At 39.4% G+C, this 25,666-nt stretch overlaps 1 long non-coding RNA gene across 1 annotated transcript in view; it reads right to left on the bottom strand.

Moving 5' to 3' along the window:
- LOC125326536 overlaps window positions 1–25,455 on the bottom strand; it is a 43,467-nt gene extending 18,012 nt beyond the window's left edge. The window contains exons 1-2 of the long non-coding RNA XR_007203878.1: window positions 25,352–25,455; window positions 14,146–14,189 (exon numbers count right to left, since the gene is read on the bottom strand). This is a non-coding gene — a long non-coding RNA (uncharacterized LOC125326536). The remainder of the gene's footprint in view (window positions 1–14,145; window positions 14,190–25,351) is intronic.
- Window positions 25,456–25,666: the final 211 nt, after the last annotated feature.

Raw genomic sequence — 25,666 nt, 5'->3', positions numbered from 1 at the left:
ATAGAAACTTATTTTCTTTTCCTCTAATCATACAGCCAACATTTATCCTCTTACAAAAGTAACCCGTTTTAATTGCTAAATTCCATTTTCAAGAGTTATTTCAGTAGTTGAGAGTTTATGTGATAGTACAAAGAACGTCAGTTGGAGTTTCCCACAAGGGATTCAAGCGCAATTTACCCTTAGGAAACCAAAGTGGGGAAACAGTAATTAAATATCAAGCACCAGAAATAAATATTTGCTGAAGCCTAGGAAAAGCAATTCCATGGCAACAAAATTTATTACATAAAAATTCAATGAAGGCTTCAATGACACCCTTGTTCAAAAGAATAAAAATTCTCCTAACAAAAGCCACCAGATTAAGAAGAGTTCTCTCAAAATAATTCATTGCTCAAACTACACTGGGATCCAAGTCTGATAAATGTAACATGGAGATTTACATTAGTGCTTGGTCTTGCACTGGTGAAACACAAAGCAGACTGCAAGTCACATTCCTTTTCCTCAGCATAATCCCTCTTTTCATCTCTACTCTTTCCCTAGCAAGGTGCAATAATCACAGAACCATAGAATGGTTTGGGTTGGAAGGGACCTTCCAGATCATTACATTCCAACCCTCCTGTCATGAGCAGGGATACGTTCTGCTAGACCAGGTTGCTCAGAGCCCCATCTAATCTAGCCTTGAACACTGCCAGGGATGGGGCATCCACAGCTTCTCTGGGCAACCTGTGCCAGGGCCTCACCACCCTCACAGCAAAGTCAGGATTACTGGATTGTAGCTAAAAGTTGGAAATACAAAATCATGGAAATAAACCTCAAAGGTTTTGTAAGAACACACCCCTAGTATTTCAATTATAAGAAAAAATTAAAAAGGCAAAAACTGACATCTCCATTACCCTCTTAATTCCATAGACCTGTCAAAGTATCCAAGCAAAACATGCCCATGTAAAGCTTTAAGCATCGGTAAAATTCTTAGTAGAATTCACATTAATTTCTAGACCATATAAGCATCCCATTTACAAGCTCAATTTTCTCATTTAACAAATTCATTTCCTTTCTACAGATACCAAGACTATCTAAAATGAGCTTAGTTAAAGCATTCCAGTGGTAGACATATTAAAACCTTCAAAACTTCAGCCAAAAGCCAACTGGCAGGAAAACTTTAAATGAAAACATTTACCTCACTTCATAATCTGAAGTGCAGTCTTTGAAGCATTATTTTTAGATCAAATCTATGGTAAAGTAGGACTTAAGGAGATTTGTTCATAGCATGCTAATGTATAATGTCCTAATCTTATTTATTCCAGAACTTGGAGCTTCCAGTAAAATTCCCGTTTTTCCCCAGTAGTACTTTCTTTGGTTTTCTTCTGAAGATTCTTGCTGCTGCATATCTGTTGTCTATTACCTTTCAGACATGAACACATTTGTCATGATTTAAGGGCGATTCCCCATCTCTTTTTCCCCTTCCCCCCACCTAAAGTTTCAGGTTAAAGTTTTGGCTACTCCACCCTCTCACCACTGAGTGCACATTTACTGAGACCCAGATGCTTTAGAGACAACTGGATCATTTGTGCACTGGCAGAAAAACATAAAGAAACCAAGGCCAGCCTTCATAGTCTTTGAATTGTATATTCTAAAAAGCCAGTGTTTTTAACAACAGAACCTATCACTCAAAAAACCCTCAAAAACCAGAAAAATATCACAGACCTTTAAATTCCAATACTACTATGTAGAGGAAAATTTCAGTGTTTTCTTATTATATTTCCAGTCGTAGAAAACCTACGTTTTAATTCCAAGCTAAGAACCCAAAACAAACTCAGACTGGCAATAAGCCTTTTTCTCTTAGCCAACAATATCTTAACCAAACTTTCCATTTCCTTTGTTTACAAAGTTCCTTCTAGCTCCCATGTTGCATTCAGCACAGATCCTGAGAGCACCATTCATCTAGGAAATTGCTGCTAAATGGGGTAGAAAAATGTTATGTGCAACAGCACTGTCACTTCCTGCGGGTCCCCAGGCTTTCTTCTGCATCGTCTGTACACAAGTGACAGAACTAAGTTTTGAAGACATCAAACCCACCTCATTTTGACCTTGTCTTTGTTGCTTTTCTCTGCAAATACCTCTATTTTCTCCTCCTTGAGGCATGCTAGAAAACAGTCTTTAAAAAAAATAATGGAAAAACACATTTGTGGAAAGTGCAAGAATGGTGAAAAAGCCAAAAGACAGTAAGAGTATTTTCAGAGGAGGTTCTGCAGTAAAGCCTCAACTGCCAATAAATCTCAGTCCTTATCTGAAGGAGCTGCCTTAAAGGCACAAGTGGATAGTTGTCCCCTTGCTCATTCATTCCTTGTTGAAGCTGCCAATTCTGCCTCTATGTATAAAGGACCACAAATCCAGTATTTGCTTTTCCTTTTGAAATTCAGCTATGCAGCTCAGCTATGCAAAGCAGCAGAAAAAGTCAACATGCATTCCAGATTAAGAACGCAAAACCAAAACTTAAATCCAAACCAGTTTCTTTTTGTGGAGTGCAGGATACGTGTGGTGCGTGTTCGTTCTTTCCACTCCAAATACACACTGCAAGGTATTTAATGGCGTTCACTGGGTATGCTGGGGAGGTTCCTTGCTGGGGAGGATGAAAGTTTGGTGAGAAAGTTTCACAGCTATGTAGGCTTGGCAGAAAGATCTCTGAATGTAGAAACTGGGGATGAGATAGAAATGAAAGCAAGTTTTGATATAGAGTAAAAGATGTTTTGCTGAAACACTGACCACTGAATAACTGAGAAGGCAAAGGTTGGAGATGATTTGGAAGGAGATTTTTAGGAGCAGTACAAAGGTATGTGACTACAAACAAAGACATGTTTTTCACCAAGTAAATAAGTCTCAAGAAGAGCATAAGTAAATAGAAAACATGTCTTTACCAAAAAGAGAGATATGGCAGGCAAACAAGAAATGTTGATGTAGGAAGAAGAGGAGAGGTCTGAGAATTTTCCACTGAAAGCTTAAATTGTAACTTACTTACTCTTGTGATTGGATAATAATGACTGTAATATGGTGATGGTAGTAGCTATGATAGGCTATAGGCAAATGTAAAGGTATTGTGTATGGTGCTTATTGGTTGTTATGTGTTAAGATACTCAGCAAAGAAAACTATAGAATGCTTTGTAACTTGAACAGAAAGCGGCTCCCGGTATGCCTAGGAGCTGTAGCTGACAGCTGTAGGGCTGGCTCTGCATACCCACTCCCTGAAACGCTGTAACTTCGCCTATGCAAGAAAGAGCTTTCAAGAGAGCCGCCTGAAGTGCAGCCAGCCTTCGTGAGCCTTTCTCCTATAGTTCCTGCTCTCTCCCAGCCTGCTACCAGGGAACACCATTACCTCCACTATTAAAGCTGTTCTTATCGAGTGCTAGGAAAGTACAGAAGTAAATCATGCAGCCTGGATCTGCTAGCACAGCTTTTACATAAATGTCAAATCTGCCCATTTGTAACGGGCACAAGACATTAAGTGAAATAAATGCCACAGAGCAATTTGGCTTCTTGTGCGCTGCAACAGACATGACAGATTTCAAATACAAAACTTGCTGATTGGAAGACTTTTTCTAATTGCCAAAATGCTGCCATCTGTTCTTCTAGGTTTACTGAGGAATACAGGAAGGGTTACTGCAGCCAGTGTTTGATAAATCCATGGTAAATGACAGGTAATGGCTTTAAACTGACAGAAGGCAGGTTTACATTAAATATTAGGAAGAAATTCTTCAATATGAGGGTGATGAGACACTGGCACAGGTTGTTCAGAGAAGCTGTGGCTGCCCCATCCCTGGAAGTGTTCAAGGCCAGATAAGATGGGGCCCTGAGCAACCTGATCTGTTGAGTGGCATCACTGCCCAGAGCAGGGGGGTTGGAACAAAATGGCCTTTAGGGCCCCTTCCAACCCAAACCATTCTATGACAATTTCAGCTGTACATCTGAGGCCTTCCCCACCTGCCCTAGCTTTGTCCCCCTGTTGTGTATGTCAGATCATTGGTGCCATATCCACAGATGACACTCTGTGTGAAACTTTGTCTCAAGTTTCTTCTCAGTGCAAGGAAGCACCACTTCTCACATGGTCTACAGGGCTTCTTGCAGGTTTAATACCTGGTGCAAGAAATTTGGGGGTTGTTAGAAATCATTAGAAACTGAAAGCTGGAAGGAAAAAAAATTGCCCCACATCCCTGACCTGGTCACACAGCTGTAAGTCCTAAAAATATTAAGGAAAACCAAGGTCATGACAGGGATCATTTTCAGAGAGGCTAGCAGCAAATCCAGCCTATTCTTGAAACACTCCAGCCTGCCTTACTAAAGACAGAACTGAAGTTAATCTGTTTCATGTGAAAGAGAAACAGGAAAAGCCATGGGTGTCCTGGGAGGAATGCCTCTTCAAGCTCAGAAACACTTCTTTGACACAATTTGACCTGCTGTATCCTATTTTGGAGCCGTGGCACAAGGTACAATCTAGTCCTCAGTGGGGGAAGTAGAAATATAGTTATAAAAATCAGACAGGAAGAGACCTAAGCAAGGAGATAGCTGAATAAAGCTGAATTCTGGCACTTTGAATAGTTGAGGCTGGTAGTTGTCAAGAATGAGATACCGAACTAGATGGAATTAGCCTGCCATCATGGCAGTCCTAACTTTCTTATGTTTCTAAAAGGAAAGGCATGCTGTATTTCTTTCTATAAATCCTACACACGATTCAAATGCTAGACTGTAGATAAGAGAATAAGTGTTAAAAAGTGTAGCTGTCTCCTAAACAAAAAGCTAAAAATTGAAGGAAATATCTTTGCCAAAATATAATAGCCATCTCTGAACTCTCTTTAATGCCATATCTGGCTTCTGTTTAATCAAAGCAATCTCTTCTCCCCATTAAAAGCCACTTTGGCTTAGATCTCTAGAAAACCCAAAGTGCAAGGTCGGAGCTGGAGCTGTTACTTGAAAGAAGTGCCATTTCATGAGTAGAGGCTACGCTGTCACCACAGCATGGCAGTCGTCATATTCAATTTCATTAATCTGTGAGGTAATAAAACTCTGCATGCTGCCTTTTGCTCAAGGGTCCTCGTGCCAAACCATGGAGCTTTTTCCGTCTTTCAAAAAGCAGTAACCCAGCAGCACAACTGTCTCTTTGCTATGAGCAGCAAACTAATAGGGGTAATGGCTCTAACTGCAGCCTATTTTCAAAGGTTTTTTACGGGTATCAGTTAGTGACGCTTGAGAGTGAGATTGTCAAGAAATCTCACAACAAAAGCAAAATGTAAGGCATTGTTTTAATTCCTTCTTCATGGGCAATACACCCCAAAATTACAGATTCAATTAGCACTGCTTGGTGTTCCTAGAGTTTCAGGGCTTCTCACCTGAATTAAACAGTGAGACCTGCAGTTTTCTTACGAGAGCCTAGAAGAAAAACCAAAACATATTATTAAAATATATCATTTAAGCTTCAGAAAAATGACAGATTTTTATTCCTTTTTCATACCAGATTTTCACACTTTCGTTTAAGGTTAGGGTGAATTAACATTTCTGACTTAGGAGATGAACAAAGTTCCCCATATTTTTAAAGGATATAGTTAAGAAATGTCTTGGGAGCTTCGCTGTACAAGCAAGAAGCTTCAATTTAGCTTCACTAAAATTCAGATGTTTTAGTGAAGCTCCCTAAAGCTGCTGAAGTCTGGTCCTGCTTTGTATGTTGAAGGACCTATCATTTATACTTGAAAAAAATTCATTCCTTATGGGTGTATTCACTGTAGAATATCAAAATACATATTTTTTAAGAGAATTCCAACAGTAGAGCACTGAGCTGAGTTACACAGCGGCTTAAGGCTACAATAATCTTTTGCTTCGATAGGATCAGTAACCAAAACGAAGTATTAAACACTGTGCTTGAAAAATAAGTGTCCATTTCAGGAGTCATTTTTACAGCCCAAGGCAATATTTCAGCATATTTGTATTCTGCTATAGATTTTCTGTTTCAGCTCTGCTTTCTTTTGTTTCATTCACGGAGCAAAATTCCATGTGGATGTACTCTGCTCTTTCTTGAGGGAAGGAAATACATTTTTAATTAATTTAACAAATTAGTCATTGCTGAGGCATAAATAACCTCTGTACTAATACCAAGTTCAGTAGCCCTTTCACAGCAGCTGTTAACATCTCTTCTCACTGCCAGAAACTTCCGGATGGCAACTTGGAACAGAGTCTTTCCATTTCACAGCAAGATAAGCCATTCTAATTCTTTCTCTGTTGGAGCAGGACGACAGTATTTTAGCACTTTAGTGTTTAGAGAAAAAAAAAAAACAAAAAAAAGAAAAAATACCAAGATCAAAATTATGAAGTGAAAAACACATAACTGAAAACCAATACGTTCCTTTTCTAAAACCAAGGAAGAGAATTAAGTTGAATGAGAGCCCACAGAGTAAAAGGAAACAGGCAAAACCATGGAAGGGAGATCAGGGTGGAGAAGAAGCAAGAGTGTGAGTAAGCACCAGGAGCTGAGGGAGTCAATAAGAAGGTTGGGACACAGGGGGAGAAATACAAATCTACACAAATCATATGCCATAATTCAACTCTGGCTCCAGATGGGCAGAAATGAAAGACAGGAAAATACCAAAGCGGAAAGAGGAGGAGGAGAGAGAGAAAGAGAGAACCACAGAGATTATTTTACTTTAAATATCATATGGTTTATTAGAAAAACTCAGCGATAGGCTGCAGTTAAAGAATTCTCAGCTGCAAACTTCATCTGCAACGGCTCAGCTTTGCCCTTGTGTATTTAGCAATTTTAATTAAAATCTCACATATTTCTAAGTAATTTTTGCTAATATGTTTCTGTTCCAATTTCAGGCAGTGAAACAGGGTCTGAAACTCAGACCTCTAAAACAATCAGTAAGTTCCATACAGTGTGTGCTGTCAAAAGGCCAAAGCCATGAAACTCATGATTCTCTTACACAATGTAACCAAGCATTAGAAAACATCCTGTAGGGAATATCCTGTGCTGGCAAGGAGATAGACAGGATGGTTTAACGAGCCTTTTCTATCAATTTCTATGATGTTATCAGTGCAGTACTTGGCCTTATCATTAGGGCAGTTTAAAGAAATTGCCATCTTTTTAAATATCCAAGGAGGTTAAATCTTGGGGATCATTAGACCATCTGACCTTAATTCTTGCTGCAGGACATAAAGTATCTCCTCCCATTCCTTCCATGCTTCAGAAAGTAAAATTAAAAATTATTCATAGACTTTCTAAATCTCCATGCTCAAGCATGACTCCGCTCTACAAAGAAGCAGGAAGAAACTGGGGGAAAAATCATTTCTCTATCCCAGTCAGCACTGCTGACCACAGAGTGAGCACATGAACTGATTTACTGCTGATGGAATTTTCTCAGGTGGAAGCATTTCACTGTTGAGATCATGTTCACCTGTCCATAGTAGCACACAGCTGGAATAAATCAATCGGAACGAAGCGCACATCTCTCTTCACTGTGATCGTACAAATGGAGCAAAGAAGAAAATTTGTCAAATTATCATCTTTGATAGTTCACCTAGAGCCATAACCACTCACTTCTCCATTCTGTTTGGAACTGTTTCCTTTCATTAAGATAAATTTTCCAAAACAGCCTCTATCATGGAATTATTTTGCCCTCACACTCAATGATTCAACTCCCCCACATCCTGAAAGGAAAACAGCTGTCTACACCCAAACTGCTTTACTGATCTAGCAGAACTACTGTAAGCAAGTCTGAAATTCTTGTTGTTGTTTTATTTGGAGACCTAGCGAAGATTATGGAGTAAAGCATCCTCAGCTTGAGCCTCCTGGGGCACAATATTGATTCCTTCTAACCACAGAGAGTCACAAAACATCTGATTTGTGCAGTTCTTGGTGGATGAGCTGCCTTGCCAAGTAAGCAAGAAGATTAAATTAAATAATAAAACTCCAAGTATGAAATATCCTCCACTGTTCCAGAATCTTTTTCCTCACTGGTTGCAAGTGAAGGCAGAAAGATGATCCCACCACAGACTGCACTTTGAGGGCTGGGTGTGCAGCTGGCAGGTACTCAAGCCTATATTTAAAAGTATAGTGGGGATGAGGGAGAACTGAGATGAGGGGGAAAGGGAGGGCTGCTGAGAAGGACGGGCTATTTTGGGCTCATAAAAGAATTTTGTCATCAAATCAGTTTTTTTTCCTGAGGAAATAGGAGGTGGGGGAAGAGAGAAGGAGGAAGAGAAAGGTTTTACAGTTTCTTCAAAGTCATAAAACAAAACAAAACAAAACAAAACAAAACCCTTCCAAACTTAAAATATGTGAAATCTAAATACAAGAAGTCTTTTAAAAAAACTAAGTACTGATAATTTCTCCCTCAGCAGTGCATGGAGAAGCTCTGTCACTGTGAAGATAAACACTAGGTGTACAGAAAGAACATGAGTAAAATGGATTTTCCCCCCTTGGAAACTGTATCTGCTCAATATGCATTTTTAGCACATCCACAACAGACTTACTGAGGGTCTACCAGTGGTCTGACAGATAACTAATTAGAACAAAAACTGTTCTACATAAATGAGCGCCACATCAAACTTCTAAGACCTGATAAATCGGTAGCAAATATGTTAATTTAAAAGGACTAGGCCAACTGAAACAGAGAATATTTCACTTTTCAATATATTGCTAAGGTAGGAATATTTTCTTTGTAACTAAAGTTCACCAGAGATGCCTTCTTATTTATGTAATATATTAAAAAATACACTTTATTTCCTGACTAGCAGACCATACTGCTTTTATTAAAGATTATTCCTCTGACAATACCTTTTTTTTTTTCACTTGTTTAACCTCTTTTTTGGAAAGTTACTTAAAGCCCATAGAGATTACTTAAAATACGGTTCAACAGATATTGCTCTTACAACAGTTACTGTACTGCCCCAAGAGACAGACGAGGGGAATGGTAACGTAGTATAAACTGCATGGCAAAATGAACAGCATAATTAAAAGAGCCTTTACATTGTGAGAGAATCTTAAAGTGGTTTCAAAAGGACTGAAAGAATGCCAGAAAACCTTCTAGTGAACAACGTTGTCTCTAATAAAAAGATGCCTAAAATTTGGTAAATTAGTCATAGGCCCATCCTGCTTTCTTTTCAACCAAATGAGTGAGAATTAAAAACTGGAAAAGAAATACTACATTTAGGAGCAGATTATGAGAATAACTTTTGAGCATCAGAAATACACTACAGTTACCTAAGTGCCAGGCAGTGGTGCATATACCAGTGGCCTCTATTCCCAGCTGTACTGTTTTTCTAACCCATTTCCTTCGATTTCTCATCCATAAATAACATCACTGAATTATTTTACCTCCTCGACACGGTGTATTAGAAAATAGTGGAAAGTATTAGAAAAATAAAAAGCATTATAAAAGCACCAGCTAGCATCTGAGAGCTACACACAAGCAAGAAACCCTTGCTATCATCAAACCAAGAGTCAGAACAGTAATAATGTAAAAAACAACATGTTGGAATTTCAAGGAGAAGAATGATCAAGAACAGAGGAGGGAGACCCTGCAAAAGATCGATTTGTAGTTTACAGAGACTCTGGGCATTGGCTTGTGTTCTCATTAAAGCCAGAAAAATCAGAAGGTCTGCCAGATACATAATGTAATATAGAAACTATTTTAAAATAGAAGCCTTCCTACCCACAAAATGCATCTTCCAAACCTCTTATTGTGCTCTTCTCACTTACTCATTACAGCTCTCTGTCCTGCTTGCTTATAAAAATATACTCTCACTGGTTTTCTTTTTACCTCGCTTCTCTATCCGTCCATCACGATTCATCCTTGTCTATCTCTTGTAATACAATGTCCTGCATCAAGATTAAACCCAGATGAGAGTTCCTGACAACCTGACAAAACAGAAATTAATTCCTTCATGGATTGGACCCATCTGCCAACAGATGTAATGGAATTGAAAACAATAATCCTCTAATTTCACTACAGCTCTGTAGAATATACTCCTTTCTTTCAAGAAGTTCTTTTTTCATTTTCAAACTGGAGTTCAAAGAATAGGAAATTCACACATCAGCTTTATTCACCACAACCACATCATTTGAAGGGGAGATAATCTCAAAGATAAAGACTGAGGGGGAGTTTCAGGTTACAAATTAAGTGGGAGACCCGGATCCAGTTACAGGACTATACCACCACCATAATAGGGCTGGTGCTCCAGGGGCTCTGTCTTTCAGTGATCTGATGGCAGATGTACCAGCACAGTCACATAACATTGCAAATTTTGCAAGATCATTGCCAGTCTTGCAGCTTGTGGGGTTTTCCTTACTTCTCCAATAGGTTTATTGCATACTCAGATACATGTACATGTGCTCAAACCAACACTCGGGCAAAGGGGACTTCCTTTTTTCCCCAAGTACCTCTGAGTGAAAAAAGAGAACAGTCAAGAAACATCATCATCTACTTTTTCACTGCAGCCTCGGTCTAATATAATGAAACAGAAATGCTGGATACTCTCAGATTGCATATCCTTTTAGTAATTAGTAGGCAGAAAGATGCATTTCAGGGAAATGTAGGAAAAGAGGGATAGAAATCTATCCCATAACAATCAGCCAGGGTATCTGGATGTTTTGCCACCTCATCAAGGAGGAAGGGTTGTGGGTGTTTCATGTAGAGAAATGAAAAAGCAGTAGGAAAATTCTGGGAAATTTGTCCCAGAAATACTCAACAAGCATATTGGTTTGTTAGGGTTTTTTTTACTAATGCCATAAGGAGAAAACATCTGCCCTTCGTGGCTATATACTCAGGTTTCCAACAGTAAATAGGCACTGGTAAATGAAAAGCATCTTTTGCACAACTTGACTGTTTAACACTTTCAAGGGGTATCCTTTGATTTTTCCCACTAGTGTAAGAGTACCAGAAGAAATAAAGTCAGTACTCCTGTCTGCATTTAGATATAAGAATTTTTCTCAAGGACACTTTAAATCCACTTAAAATATACAGCATTTACTTTATACTGGTGATTAATGAAACAAAAATTTGTGTATTGCTAAATTCCAGACTTTATCAACATCTACATGTATTATAAGAATAGGGTACTGTTGCCAGCAGAATATACACTGTGACCAAAAGTGGAGTTATTTAAAAAGATTTCATTTCCTTGAGCTTGTTGGCATCAGCATGTTCCAGAATATAGCTCTTCTCCTTCAGAAAAGATGAGTAATTCCATCTCCTAAGCAAACCAACAGTGCTCACCAGGAGTCCCTTCAGCCCGAGCTTTAGAGCAAATCAGTGCACTGAGTGTACAGCACAAAGAAACATCTTCTGGGGCAAATATGTGCTCTCTTGCACAGAGAGAGGTACTAGAGGTAGCTACAGGGATGTTCTGGTGTTTTCCCACCGGTGTGTCTATGGTAGAAGTAAAGAAGGAGCTGTGATCTTCAAGGAGAATGCAGCAAGTACAACCAAGGGACAGCCTTCCAGCACTAGCTCCAGGGGCACAATTAACCCAAAGGAGAAAAATCTGGAATTCATAAAAGACATTGGCTACCAAATATGTGACCACAGAAATTGCCAACACCAACTATGTGACCGCAGAGTCCAGGATATTTTAATCACAGCCTTTCCCAGTTTAAAGCCAGGAGCACTAATGTAATATATCTAAAACAGTCCAATATATCACATGGCAAATCCCAGCAAGGAAAGGAGCACTTTGCCTGCCTTCCCCCACCTGGCAGTGGGAGGGCTGGGCAAGGTGCTGGCTGCCAGCACGTTCCTGGGTTCTGGCAGTGTGGGCTGTCTCACTGGGGCTGAGCTCTGGCCAGCTGGCACGAGCTGGGGCCACTTTCTGCTTCCCTCTCTGACGAGTTCCTTCAGCTTTTTAGGAAATTATTCTACAGTTCTTCCCTTTGCCCAGATTAGTCGTTGGCAGTCAGGAAAATAAATACAGCAGAAGGAATACAGAAGGACTGCTTTTATGACATGGCATTTTTAGACATTTATAGCAACAGATTGAGAAATCTGCTTTCACAGAACAATCAAGCATCAGATGTCAATATCTATTGCTTCTTAGGTAATGGTTGAGGTAATGGGACAAAACCATATCTTTTTTAATTCCACAGAATAGCGTATTTTGGTCACCTATCTTGCTGTTCTTAAACATACATGTATTTTTTAATAAAATCAAAAAGAAGCTGCCTGGCACTAGCCACCTTTAACTACAGGCAACCATGTAAGAGTCCAGAAAAGACTGATCACCTCCTCCTCTGGCTTCCTCCCCTCACCACACACCAGGAGCCAGAGACAGGAGCTCACAGCATGCCAACACAAACATGGGAATTACCAACATCAAACATCATGGGAGGATAAAAATATGAGGAACAGGAAAGCCCTCCAGGGGTGGGCCAGTCTGGGTGCAAAATTCAGCTGTGTCTGGCTTTCAAAGGGTACCTGCCAGAGTTGCTGACCCATCTTATTAATCAGGGAATAACCCATGCCAAGGAATTGCCACTAGGCTGTCAGGACAGTCCCAGAACTTCTGTTTCTGCAAGGTCTTTATGCTACCAACCTGGGCATAGCACTCCCACATTTTTTCTGATCTCCAACATTAGCATGCATTAGTTGAAGCAAATAAAACACACAATGAGTACTATCAGTATGACCCAACTTTAATCCCAAGTTAAAATTAATGAATCCTGGAATATCAATTTTTATACTTTAGTACAGACAAAAAAGATTTATTTTTGTTTAGCAAAGCAAGTTCCCCTGCACAGCAGCTGATGATAAATTATTCCAGCTGAGAAGTCTAAGAGGCTTTACAGATCACAGTTCAATACCTGTGCATAATGCCAGCCTTGTCTTCACCACCTTGTGGCAATTTAATTTTCTGAAAGTGCCTATGTGCCCATACAGTTTAGCTGTGTGTGTAAGAACATCTGCAAAAGTAACACTCACTGGCTCCCAATGCATTTGATGCTCTGCTATTTTCCAGCTATGCAGTGAATTAGTTGCTGTTCCTGTCTTGGCGGCAAAACAGATTCCTTTTTAAGATGTGTTAGTTCAATTAAGTTAATATAAAATACCTGAAAAACCCTGTTAGGATGCTGACATGTGAGAACCTCCCTGTACTGGCTGTTGCCATTAAAATAAATGAGCAAGCAACTTTTTTTTAATGTGGTCCTGTTGAAAACTGAAAATATGGAATCACTTTTCATGCTGGTTTTTTTTATATGGAGTGGAGGGATGAGATGAAAACTTATCCTTAAGCCCCATATCAGTAGTGAAAGAATTTTTATCTTTTTTCTCTCCAGCAGCCTCTTGTCAGTGGCCTCCTCTGAAAGGAGCATCACAAGACCCTGTCAGAAGGTACCTGACAGGAGCATTTATTGAAGCACTTGAAATGTAGGGGAGGTGTAAGTTCATTCAGGCAGAGGAAGCTGACTATGAAATGGCAGCACAGGGATCCGAGTGGAAATGCACTCCATGCAAGAAAAGTGAGAGGCAAAAGACAGACTTCTCAGAGTCCTGTAAGAAGGCAGTAACACAGAAGTGTGCTGCCAGTGTAAGCCTGCAGAGATGAGCACAGATAATCTGACTCTGGTGACAGACCAGGCATCACAACTGGGGTCAAAACATTCTAGTAGACACTATTAAATGACACAGAGCTAGCTCTTGACAAGGCACACGGATCTTGCCAAGCATAATGAGCTGGTTTTTAAAAGAGGGATGGTCCTCAGCCATTACAGACATAATTAAAAATCAAAAATTGTCTGCTGAAATATAACGAGGCAAAAAAGAACTACAGATTTCAAAGTCAGAATTACAAAAAAAAAAAAAAAAAAAAAACAAACCCAAAACAACACTGTATTCAGCTTCATCAACTGCAAAAGTGCTCAGAATTTGGAGACAAAGATGCAAGAACGATGAAGAGTTCTACCCATGGCTACAGAGTTACTGAGGGCCAGCTTAACACACATGGAGTTTACAAGTGTGCCACTACCCATTATCTCAAAATAATTATTCAGAGAAGAGAATATCTCAGAGAAAGATTAATGAACGATCACTTATAAAACAATAGAGGCCATTTTTCCTCTTTATTTTGGAAAGAAATGTAGAAGCTAACATGATAGTATATGAAAAATGCTCTTACCTCTCTAAGAATATTCACAGTCAGTAGATGTAGACTTGGCAATCCTGTAAAAGAAAGAGTATGTGTATCAGTCAAAAAGAAATTGAAAAAATTCAATACTGAAGGAACAACTGCTGCACTGAATTTGCTCTTATCAACAGGAAGAACTTACTGGAAAAGGACAGCAAAGCAATTCAGGAAAAAGCTGGCTACTTTTGCAAGCACTGAGAAAATCCTTGAAATGAAAACTACAGATCAGAAAATCTTCCCTGTTTGTATCAGAGTGATCCCAATCTTAAGAAAAAGGCATATTATTTGGAGAATCCCATACTGAGCAGAGGTTTTAACAAAATGGGTAATTTATCAGCAGGTCACTGCCACAGAAAAACAGGCATTTTGTTTCTCAAAAGATACAGAAGGGTCAAATAAAAATGCAAAGGGGTTTATGTTTTCTAATAGAGAAGAATCTCCACGATAAGGCTGATGCAGAATTATTCCACAAAATTAACATGCCTGTGTCTATTGCAAAAATCAAAACTTGTCACCAGTGTCCTTAGGAGGACCTCTTTCCCACTCTACCACTTGGGATCTGCCCAGCGTCTACATAGCTTCACCAGGAAATACAATTTGCAAAGGGAAATAATTGCTACACAGAACACATTTATAATTTGAGAGAAGATAATGCAAAGGCACAAGTAAAAATTGTATCAACACTGAGTTCCTGATTCTTCTTCCAGCATCATCCTCCTTCAAGCTCCTCTACTAATTTCTTACCACTGCAACATAATAGTAAGGAAACTTTTTGCCCAAGACTAAAAAAAACACCCATCACCAGGATTACTCGAAAGTGAGTGATGAAAGTGAATGCAGCAAGGAGAAACAGGCAGGTGATAGCAACCCTGAGGAGGTGATGAGTACAGCTGCTCCTGAAAGTCTAGGGAAAGACAGAGATGTTCCTTGAAGCAGCAAACTGCATAGGGACTTCTTTTTTCTCCCAACCCAGGCCCAAATCTAGCAAGAGTGTCAGATTTGCAGTTGGAGGAAAAGACTTGTTCTGGTAGACTGTACTAGCACTAGTCACACAGTAAAATTTTCTACAATGCAAATAAAGGTATCACAGTTTGTCTTTAAATTCTGCTCTCTGCTAAATGCTTGCAGCCAGAGCTGAGCATGCTTTTTGCTTAAATACTACCAAAAAATATATATATAGCTCAGCCATTGTAAAAGAAGAGTTGGAGGAGGTGAAATTCCCTGCTACCTCTGAAACACAGCAGTTGTTCTAGCTAACAAAGGTTAATAAAACCAAAATGCTTTTAAATATAAAAGCTTTAGATTTATTGTCTTCATTCTATGTGCCAGCTAATTTTATCCCACAGTTGTGTAAGTATAAAATAATGATTTGCAATTTCACCTTCTCAGCTGATGAGGCAAAGGACCATGGCAAGGAACACAGGCAACTTTTGGTGAAAGCAGAGACTCTACCTGATTGGCATAGGATGAGCAAAGCCTCTGTAATGGCGTCATCCAAACAAAAGCTCTCACCATGAAAACAATATGGCAATGTATTAGTCTTTCTTCTCACAGCATTCCTATAAAATATATTTTTTTTTAAATCCACCTTGATTACTGAATAATTGATCCCAGACTCACATCTGATGAGAGTGCCAAAACTGCTTGAGTTTTTCCTATCCAAAAATTATTTGCAGACAAGCAAATAACAAGCAGTGCTGAAGTCCAGTTGTCCAGAATTTTTTTTTTTTTTTTAATACTGTATTGTTTAGTTCTTCCACTTTTTGAATAGTGGACTGAGGCAATGGAAATCCTTTGTCATGTTTATCTATTCCTGGATCCCTGTTATTAGTCCTTGTAAATGCACACCAGCATTATCACATTCTAAACACCTTAGCACACTGTCAGTGTCCCAGGAAAACAACATGTATGCTACAGTCTACTGTGAAAAAACAATCAAAATACAAAAGACAGGCAGCTCTGGGTTTTCAGTATTTATTTATTTATTTCCAGACATTCACTCTTAACAAAGAATCCTATGGAAAAGCCATTTTTGGATCTCAATTAGGAAATAAAAAAACACTGCTGAGTGGACATTTGGTTTAGCCACAGCTGGAGAGAGGAAAACATTCACCTGTGCACAATCAAAAAATAAAGAACACATGTGTTTTGTAATTTTTACGTTTGGAAGGGGAGTTCAAGGAGAAGGGGTCTCAGAAAGAGAACATCTAAAGAATGAAAGCAAGGAAGAGCAGTGGGTTTGGAACAGGAAAATTTCTCTTTTCTTAGGAAAAAGAGACAACTCCCCATGAGTGCATATTAAACATATTCAGGCTAAGTTTGTTCTGGAAGGTGTTAAGTGTTCTGGCTTGGTTCCAACAAAGCACTTAATCACGTCCTTAACTTTAACTACACCCACAGTCCTGGAGGACATCAATTAAGCTGATTTTAAAAAGACTACTTGAAAAAATTTGAAGTCACATACTTGGAAGTCCTGTTGGATTGGAGTTACAGACTCCAAAGCCTCCTATTCTTTGACAGGTAAAGTCAAAAGCTGTTATAGCCAGAGCTGGGGGAAATTCAACTTGAAAATGGTCTGCCTTCAAAACCAGGTTCCATGAAAGTTGTGTATTTCTCATTAAGATTCAAAATTTCAAAAACATTCATCCTCCCTGTTCTGTTACTAAGCACAACAGGAAGAAATAATAACTCTCCCTCTCTCCTCCCCCTATCCTCATTCCCCAATTCTCCATTTTCATTTTTTTTCTTTTTTTAATTCAATAATTTTGGGGTTTATTCCTTAATTTGGAGAAGTTACAAAGTATTTTTCCCAGAAGGAAAAAGAGAAAATGAGCAAGGCATTAAAATGTCTACACTTTTTATTGAAAGGTCTGAAGTGTAACAACGAAAAGAAGTATTTTTGCTTTAGGTGCGAGCATATGTAGGATTGTAATTTTCTGATTTTTGAATTAGAAAGTTTTAAAGTCTTTGTAATCAAAATTGGCACTAGTTTACAATAAAATAGCACTCTGAAAGACTAGATGTCCAGAATAAACATCAGTAGCACAAGAACTGCAAACGTAAGTGCAATGAGGGAGCCAAGTTTATCTGACCCTCGGCCCAGGGAATCCTGCTTCCCTCTAACCAGTGCCACTTTCTCCTACAACTGTGCTTTATATTGCTGCAAGACAGCTGGCACAGAAACTAATCCCTAAAAGTCAGTATGCTGTCTTGCCAACTTCTGCTGCTACACATAGAATGAGCGGGGGGCTGCATAGCTGTGATCCCACCTCACTGTCTGTGCACACACCCCATGCCAGCCAAGACTCCAGGGGCAACTGAGTCCTCAGAGCCTCCTAAACGTGTTCCCCACACCAGAAAAAAAGAAAAAAAGAGGTCTGCTCGGTCTGTGGGTGGATTTTGAACTGTGTGTTATTAACAGCAAAAAGACAGAGAATGAGTAGAGCTGGAGCTCAATCATATGAATCATTTGAGGTATTTACCTAGGAGAAGTAGAACAGGAGAAGAAAAATTTCTTTCACTGCATCCTGCTTCTCAGTTTCCACTTCCAGGTATTTCTCCTCTTCAGGAGTTGTGTGCTTTATTTACATAAGCTAAAATAATTTGAGGACAGTGTTAAACAATGTAGCTCTCTGCACTGGGGATATTTGAATCTTCTTCGCCCAGACTTGGCTTTCTGGCATATACAAACAAGTGTTGTGTAAACTTCCCTGTAAAACCAGAAAAGCTTATAGTTTTTCTAAGGTGTTTCTCTGAGCCACTTATTTCCAGAAGAAATTCTCTGTCAGACGCAAAGAAACAAGTTTCAGGGCCCCAGGTAAAGCCAAAGCATTTTGTACCTACTATCAGCATATTGACTGCAAATGCATTCCAGTTGACACATTCTGTCAAAAAAGGTTTTGAGTAGACAGACTAAGCCATGTAACATGACAGCAAATGGTTGAGAATTTCAGATATTTAAATTAATTATATTTACTTTCCATTACTTTGAAACCTATAGTTAATTATAGCCACACAGTTTCCTCATATTGGTACCAAGTTTAAAGATGACTACCTCAAATTACTACAACCCTGGGCTTTTAATGTTTTTCCTTTCTCTTTCTAGTATCAATCCCTGATGTAAAATTTTCCTGTTCTTACTATTAAAAAAAGCAATTAAAAATCCAACCATCTTAATGGCCGATGAAACCTTAAAAATATAATGTGACTGACACAAAACTTTCTGATTCCAGTGGTATCAACAGTTCTATCTCATTTATGACTATATAAGCCCCAGCTGTTCCTTAGTACGACAGCTAAATATTGGTGCAAAGACCTAGATCATCACACTGCTTTTTTTGGACAACCATTTAGAAATGTCATCCCTTCTCTCACTGCTTGGTTGTTAATCGATGTTAAGAAATGCAAGGCTAGAAAAGAAAAGCAAGGCTAGGATATCTTCTGGAATATTGCCTTTTTTTCAAACTGGGTTACATCATTTACATGCTTAATCTCTTCCAGGCTGGAAGAAAGAGTTTATAGCTCACTCTCAAGCCATTAATGTGCAACAGAACTGCAACGCTACTGCTCATTAGCTCACCAAAACCAAAATCCTTGACCTGGGGGACGTTGTGAGCAACAGACCAAGGAGGGGACTGGGAGGAACAAGCCCCCTCATTCCCCAGCCCATGAGCTGATCACAATGCAGCACTGCAGCAGCCAGCACCAACCATAGTGCCCACTGCTTCCCACTGTGTTGTGGGGCAGCCAGAAAGCACACATTGGCAGGAGGCTGCTGCACAGGCCTGGCTCCTCCCTCACTGACACCTCCTCTGGCCCCCACAGACGTCTTGAATGATTTAGTATAGGTAAACCCTTCAGAGAGAGATATGGGTGCAGGCAGAAGATTATTGAACCTGTGCACAGAGCAGTGAGTGGCTCCTTCGTAACACACAGGCTGTAGTCAAAGTCTCCCAAGCCTAAGTACATTTATACCAACTCACTCGTGAAAAAAAGTTTAAATGAATGTATGCAGCAGCAAAACAGAAGAAACTACTGGACTTTCCCCTCTGCTTTCCTGTCTTATCTAGATTACAGACATGTGATGAACTATTCACTGTCTTCTTTCAAAGACTTTATATGTCTCCACAAGAAGAGCAAAGCTCATACCCTTCCACAGAACTCCTGCCCTATCTTTCTTGAATGATCCAGTTATGACAACCCTACCACTTCTATGAATCCTTGTATTCACCATCAGATAGTTTTATCAGCTGACTCCTTGACTTGGTTGAGTGATCCCTGCTTATCTGAGATGCAAAAGCTGTTCCTCTACCACCAATTAAAATGGCTGCCAAGGTTACTTCTGATGCTATCAGTTCTTCATCAGAACCTACAAACGGCCCTATTTAATTTCTTACAGCATGACCGAATGATGCCTTCGCTGATGGTGTGTTGAGCAGTTAGACCCCCAGCACAAAACACAGACCCATTCACCTCCCTGTGCACAGGGAATTCAGGCACGGCACTTCCAAAAACCTCATTACCTAGGCTCAGAAGGCAAACACCAGCTCCAAATCCCAGACAACGTGCTAATAAAACATGACCTATACTCCAGCAGTTTTCCAAGGGCTCTTCAATCCACCCTCCTCCCCACAGCATTCTGAGAAAATCTAGTGCACAGGACAAATAAACATCAGCCAGCCCAGGAACCAGTGCTGGATGGCTGGCATATTTTCTGTGTTGCTTGCAAAGCAGCAGGCATCTCCCTTTGTTGCTGGTGCAGATTGTTTCCAATCTCTCAGCATGTCTCTCTCAGCCACTTGCTCCTGAAACTTAAAAGGAAAACAGTGCACACTTAATTTGAAAAATGCCTTGCAGATTCCATAGCAGAAGGGGTTGAGTAGGTTGGAGGGGGTAAAAGAAACTGCTTCACAGTGTTATTGAGGCCATGTGTGACAGGCTAAACAAAACCTCCAGGCAATTCTGTCACAAGTTATTTTCACTTCTTACAATTTGCACAACCAAGTGGGTGGCCATATGTCTATCCCTTCTCCTTCTTTTTCAACAAACGAAATGAGGAGGATTTTAATTTTTTTAAATAGTTTAGTTCATAACAGTTCTGCCTATATTGTTTTCAGATTGACTATGTGCAACTGAACAAGTTTCCTCGTTAAACACACAAGCAGATGATGATCATACTGATGAGGCTCCTTGCGCTATGGGATCCCTCCTACATGTCAGGCTATATTTATCTTTCATTCCTCTAAGAAATAGGTCATGTAGTGTCTTACACACATCATGGAACCAGGGTGTAAATGCAGAGCCAAAACACTAGTCTGTGTCCAAGATATTCAAGGAAAAATAAACAGAATCTGAAAAAAGTTTACAGTAAAATAATAAGCCAGACCCATTCCTCTTTCCTTTTCACACTCGAGCAAAGGTCAAGATTAAGATAAACATAAATAGGGGGGTTTTCTCCCCATATTTGATGCCTTGTGAAGGACAAGGCTAGGGCTGCCTTCACAGTCTGTATAGACTAAAGAGAAAGGTTACCCAACAAAAATCTTGGTTTTGGTGGCATATGCACTGATGGGACTGTACTTCAAATAGGAGATTTGTGGGAAAGAGTCTCAAGGAAATCTAAAAAAGCTTCATGTCTCCAGTCTGTCTCAGAGCTCAATCTGTCAAAACGGGTTTTTCCTTCTGCCTACTGATTAATATTAGTATCTTTTTTCTTTTCCAAGCACGCCGAAGGTGGAGAAGCATGGATTTAACTCAACAATCAAGCTCTCCCTGAGAAACATGAGTGGACTTTTATGATCATCTTCTTTGATTTAAGCTACTCAGCATTTCTGATTGAGCAATGGACAACACCTTCTCCTCATTCCAAAGCAGCTAGCCTACATAGAAAAGCAGATGTTTGGGAATAAAGTAATAAATTCACGTACATTTTTAATACCTGCTACAATGCATTTCCACCAGTGGAAAGACATTTCATTCAAACTGTTCAGCATATCTACAAGATATTAAACTGGAGTTCTGGTAAAACAATCATTTATCCTATTCCTCATTTAACTAAAAGCAAGTCAATCTGTACTTTGGGTTAAGGATTGAGAATACTATTCTTCAGAAAGGGGTCAATTCGTACAACACAGAATTCAGTCCCAGCATATTAGAAAGGTTTTGGATTTAGTGTTGCTCACAGAGACTGTGCCTCCTGGAAATTGCTATTCCAGCATGGCAATTGTCTTTACTGAATGAGCAATAAAAATAGATACATATGTAAGGAAAAAAAGAAGGAAGTTGGGCTATTTAGTTCTTTTCTCTGCCCTGGTTCTACATTTTCCATCCGTTTATGCAAACTCCAGCTTCCTTTCACGCTTCTTGGTCCCATCTCTTCTTAAGTTCTTTGCCAAGGCAATGCCACTCTTATTTTTCCTCCAGAATGTAACTCCCACTCCAAGCACCCATCCTACACAGGATTCTTTTGTGTGTCCTAGTCTTGTTCATTACCTTAAACACAATGTCTTCAACTCCCTACGTGCCCTTCATTTAATCATCATTTCCTAAGTGCTAACCCATCCCATCATCACCTCTACCCATAACAGAATTTCCTAAGCCATTCTAAGTCCTTCATAGTTCTTAAAATACTGTGGCCAACCCTTACCTGTGATTTCCCCCACCCCCTGCCTCCATGCAGACCTTGTTGTCTCCCAGCACCAGGATAGTTCCCACTGCCCCAGGTCTGCATTTAGCGAAGCCAACAGTACTTCTACCACTGCTTTCAGCAAGACCCCAACTGAGTCTTTACATTTCAACATAACCAGATGATGTCTACTTAGCATGAAATGTAGTTACTGTCCAAGATTTGCATGTTCCAAGCAATTTCTTAGCATAATAAATTTTAAGTCCTTTGGGTTTAAGTGTTTGGAAATCATCTGCTAGCATATATAGCAAGTTCACAACATTCTTATTTTCATTATCTATGTAGAGCTAAGGAATTCCAATTATGAAAGGCTCTATTCTGTAAGTTCATTAAAAGTTAATATCCACCACAACACTGTCTCTCTATTTCACTGGTTCTTTGCAATTGCCTAGCAAAGAAAATAGCCACCAGGCTTTTTAAGAGAGAGACACACCTTCTTACATAAAAAGACACAATCTTGTTCCCACCAAAGTACTCACACAGGTGAAAGTCACAAATTTCCTGCCTCTTCCTTCCTTTCCAAACCAGTGGAGCATGAGAGAAAGCAGCTGTTTCCCGAGGCCGATGGGTCACAGACAGGTAAGGTGACATTGAGGCTTGTTCCTCAGAGGCAGTCAGCAAGCAGCAGATGATGATCTTAAGGATCTAGGTAACACCATCACCCTCTCAAGAGAGGAATCCTTTAAGCAAGCACATTGCTCATCACTTCCATCCTGCTTTGGTTTAATGAACCAACTCTTCCTGGCAACGAGCAGCAAGAGGATCTAATTTAACTGTTGCTATCCTTTTACATTTTATTCAATCATTACATCAGAATAGGCATTTTACTTCTGTTTCACATTACTCCAGAGGACCTTGGCACAAAGCAAAATGAAGTCAAATGAGAAATAACTACCTTAAATTTATATACACCAACAAATCATGCTGTATTTCAACAAGTGTAAGAGAGACATGGGTCTCTCCTTCCCTCTGAGCAGCTGCAAGCATAAAAAAAGCAACAATTCAACATTCATTAATAAAACTTTCTTAGAAATCTCTTCTTATGGACAGATTCAACATCTGCAAGAGATACCCAAAACATACTCATTATGCTGCACTTCCCTTTTCCCACTCACGTTATATATACTGAAAATATGTTACCGAGTAGGTATGAACACACCATGCTCCCAAATTTTCCTCTAAGTAAAACACCTATCTATGTATGTTATAAACGATCAAATTCAAGGTAGAAAAGCATGGCACAGATACTGCAGGAAATTCACCACATTACATATCTCCTCTGGAGATTGGCCAGGACTTTCATCAGTGATGTGAAGGAATTTCTCATCATCCCATTTACAGCATCTGAAGCAAGAAGGACCCAACACCTTAAGTGTATCCAACATAGCACAGAAATTTAAACTGAGCCATTTACAAAGGGCAGCAATTCATCTGGCCAGTTTACACCTTAGATAACTATCTGCAAAATCCAGACCTACATAATACTCCAAGGAGCAGTGAGATAGCCAAAAGATTCTCAGCTAAAGAAAATCAGGAAAGAACATGATGTTCCTTAGCCTGGCTAACCTAGATAACATCTCCCAGATATTAGCATGAAATTAAACACAGAGAAAGAGGCTGAATTCCTTCCAGTGTACAGACATTGCCCGAGTGAAACGTGACAGGTGACCTACAACATAAAAAATGCACTTAGCTGTAAAAACTAGAAAGTGAAGCTAAAAATGAGAAGAATTAAAAGCTGTTCTTGGATATGCAGTAAAAGGCACACTGACATCATAAATGGGAGAAGGAACACAAAAGCACCCAGCTGTTCAAAAGCTGTGCTATTAAGGTACAAAGAAATAAACATTTTTTTTAAAGAAAAAATCCCTCACAACATGAATGAGCTCAATAACACTCAAAACAATATTATTTATAAGAAAAATCATCTGCTCCAGTGCCTGAAGCAAAAGGTTTGCAGTTTATTCCATCGTTCCTCCAAATCCAGGGATTAGTGGGAACTTAAAAAATTCCTTCCTTGCCTTATGGTCCTTCAGCTTCACCAGGGCCAAAGCCTGCTGCTCACAGTCAGTACACAAATCCCTGTGGTGTTACCATCCTCTCTGAGTAAGAAAAGGACTCGAGATGGGGCAGTTTCCTGGTATCTGAGAAGGATGTTCTCAACTCAGTGGCACAACCTCTGCTTTTGTTCGGACAGAAATTAAGAGGAAAAATGGCAGAAATTCATAATAGGGACGATGAGGAGAAACATTGGGCTGTGCACACATTCAGTCCAAGCAACATCAACTCTAGGTGTGGTTTAAAATTCACGTTTGTGCTTTATTAAAGCCATGCACTGTATTTATGGCTCTCCGTGAATTCTGTATCCAAAAGGGACACATTAGATGATTAAAAATTAGTTGGATGTCTTTCCTTGTCCTGTAGCAGTGCCAGTAGGAGAGGTAACAAAGGCAGTTCCCTGGCCTTCAGACATTCCACAGAAGTGGGATACATAGATACATGCTCATGCAAACTGCAGTTATTTAATTCAGGGCCTAAGACATGAAGCTAGACTTCTTTTAATAATCATGGACACGGATGAGCTCCTAACATTAATATTCCACTCCTCCCTCTTTCTGCTGAGACAGTCTGGACAGCATGGACATCCCTAGTACAGATCCAGGACTCTGTTATAACAGCCATCCCAAGAAGCCATAGTTCCAACTACCTTTCCTTTTTTGCATCATACCAGGAGGAATAAAAAGAAATGAAACTTATTTCATTTATTATTATAGGTGAAAACTCCTCTAAGTCCATAGGAAGAGAAGTTGTATTTTGTAACCTTGTTCTCCGTCTAGAAGTAAAAGAGGGGCTGGTGTGAGGCAACGAGGGGAACTGAGAAAATGCTGAAAAGAAACTGAGGAATGTGAAGCCAAATTTTCAAGCATTCCACACAATCATACCACTCAGGGACATTCTCCAGCTCAGCAAATCACATGCTGGAATGCAGTGGAGTGTGGAGTAGGGAAATAGGGAACTGCTCAGCAAAATAGGTGCTACAGCCTCTTATGCTCAGACTCTTAGCCCAAAGTATGTTCCAGCTCCAACTGAATGGCATTCTGAACGAGAAGAGCACTGACCTTTTTGATTTTGGCAGTTCACAGTTCTCAGACGTCAGAACGTCTGTGGCTCCTCTCATCATTATTTTTGCTGTTTTCACTACTAGCCATAAAGTTTACTGCAGTAGCCATCCATAAACCCTGGATCACTACTACATTAATAATACAGAACATGGCTCTCAGAGTGCATTAATAAGGTACCAAGAAAAAACCCGAATGATGGTCCTCCTCACAGAAAAGGTAACAGACAAAAAAAAAAAAGTGCAAAAATACTTTTTTAAAGATGGCTGAAATTAGGTAAATTGTTAAAATTAAGTAAGTGTCTGAAATTAAATTTAAGTAAATTTAACTGTTGCAAAGTATTCAGAATACACATATAATACAATATACTAGAGTCCAAAATTAAAAAACTTACAGTCATGGAAATATGGGGTATGGGATATGTTTATTTGGAAAAATCAGTTCAGCAGAGATCTCTTTGCTACAGATATCTTGAATTTAATTCTTCTGCCTTGATACAACCTCCTGAGAAAATAAAAAAATAAAATAAAAATCATACAGGAAAAACCTGTGTTGGATGCAATCTGCTCACTCAGACCTGATACAAAAGTCTAATTTATTCTCTTGATTTATTGTCTTAAGGAGAATGAATTAATTATTCTTTCACGCAGAGGTCTATGGTATTAATCCTTGAGTTGAATCAGAGAAAATTCAATCTCTCATGAGTTCC

This window comes from Corvus hawaiiensis, chromosome 5, assembly GCF_020740725.1.
Source record: "Corvus hawaiiensis isolate bCorHaw1 chromosome 5, bCorHaw1.pri.cur, whole genome shotgun sequence".
NCBI classification, from domain to species: domain Eukaryota; kingdom Metazoa; phylum Chordata; class Aves; order Passeriformes; family Corvidae; genus Corvus; species Corvus hawaiiensis.
Note: the sequence above shows the minus strand (reverse complement) of the source record. Positions and strands in the feature narration are given on the sequence as shown.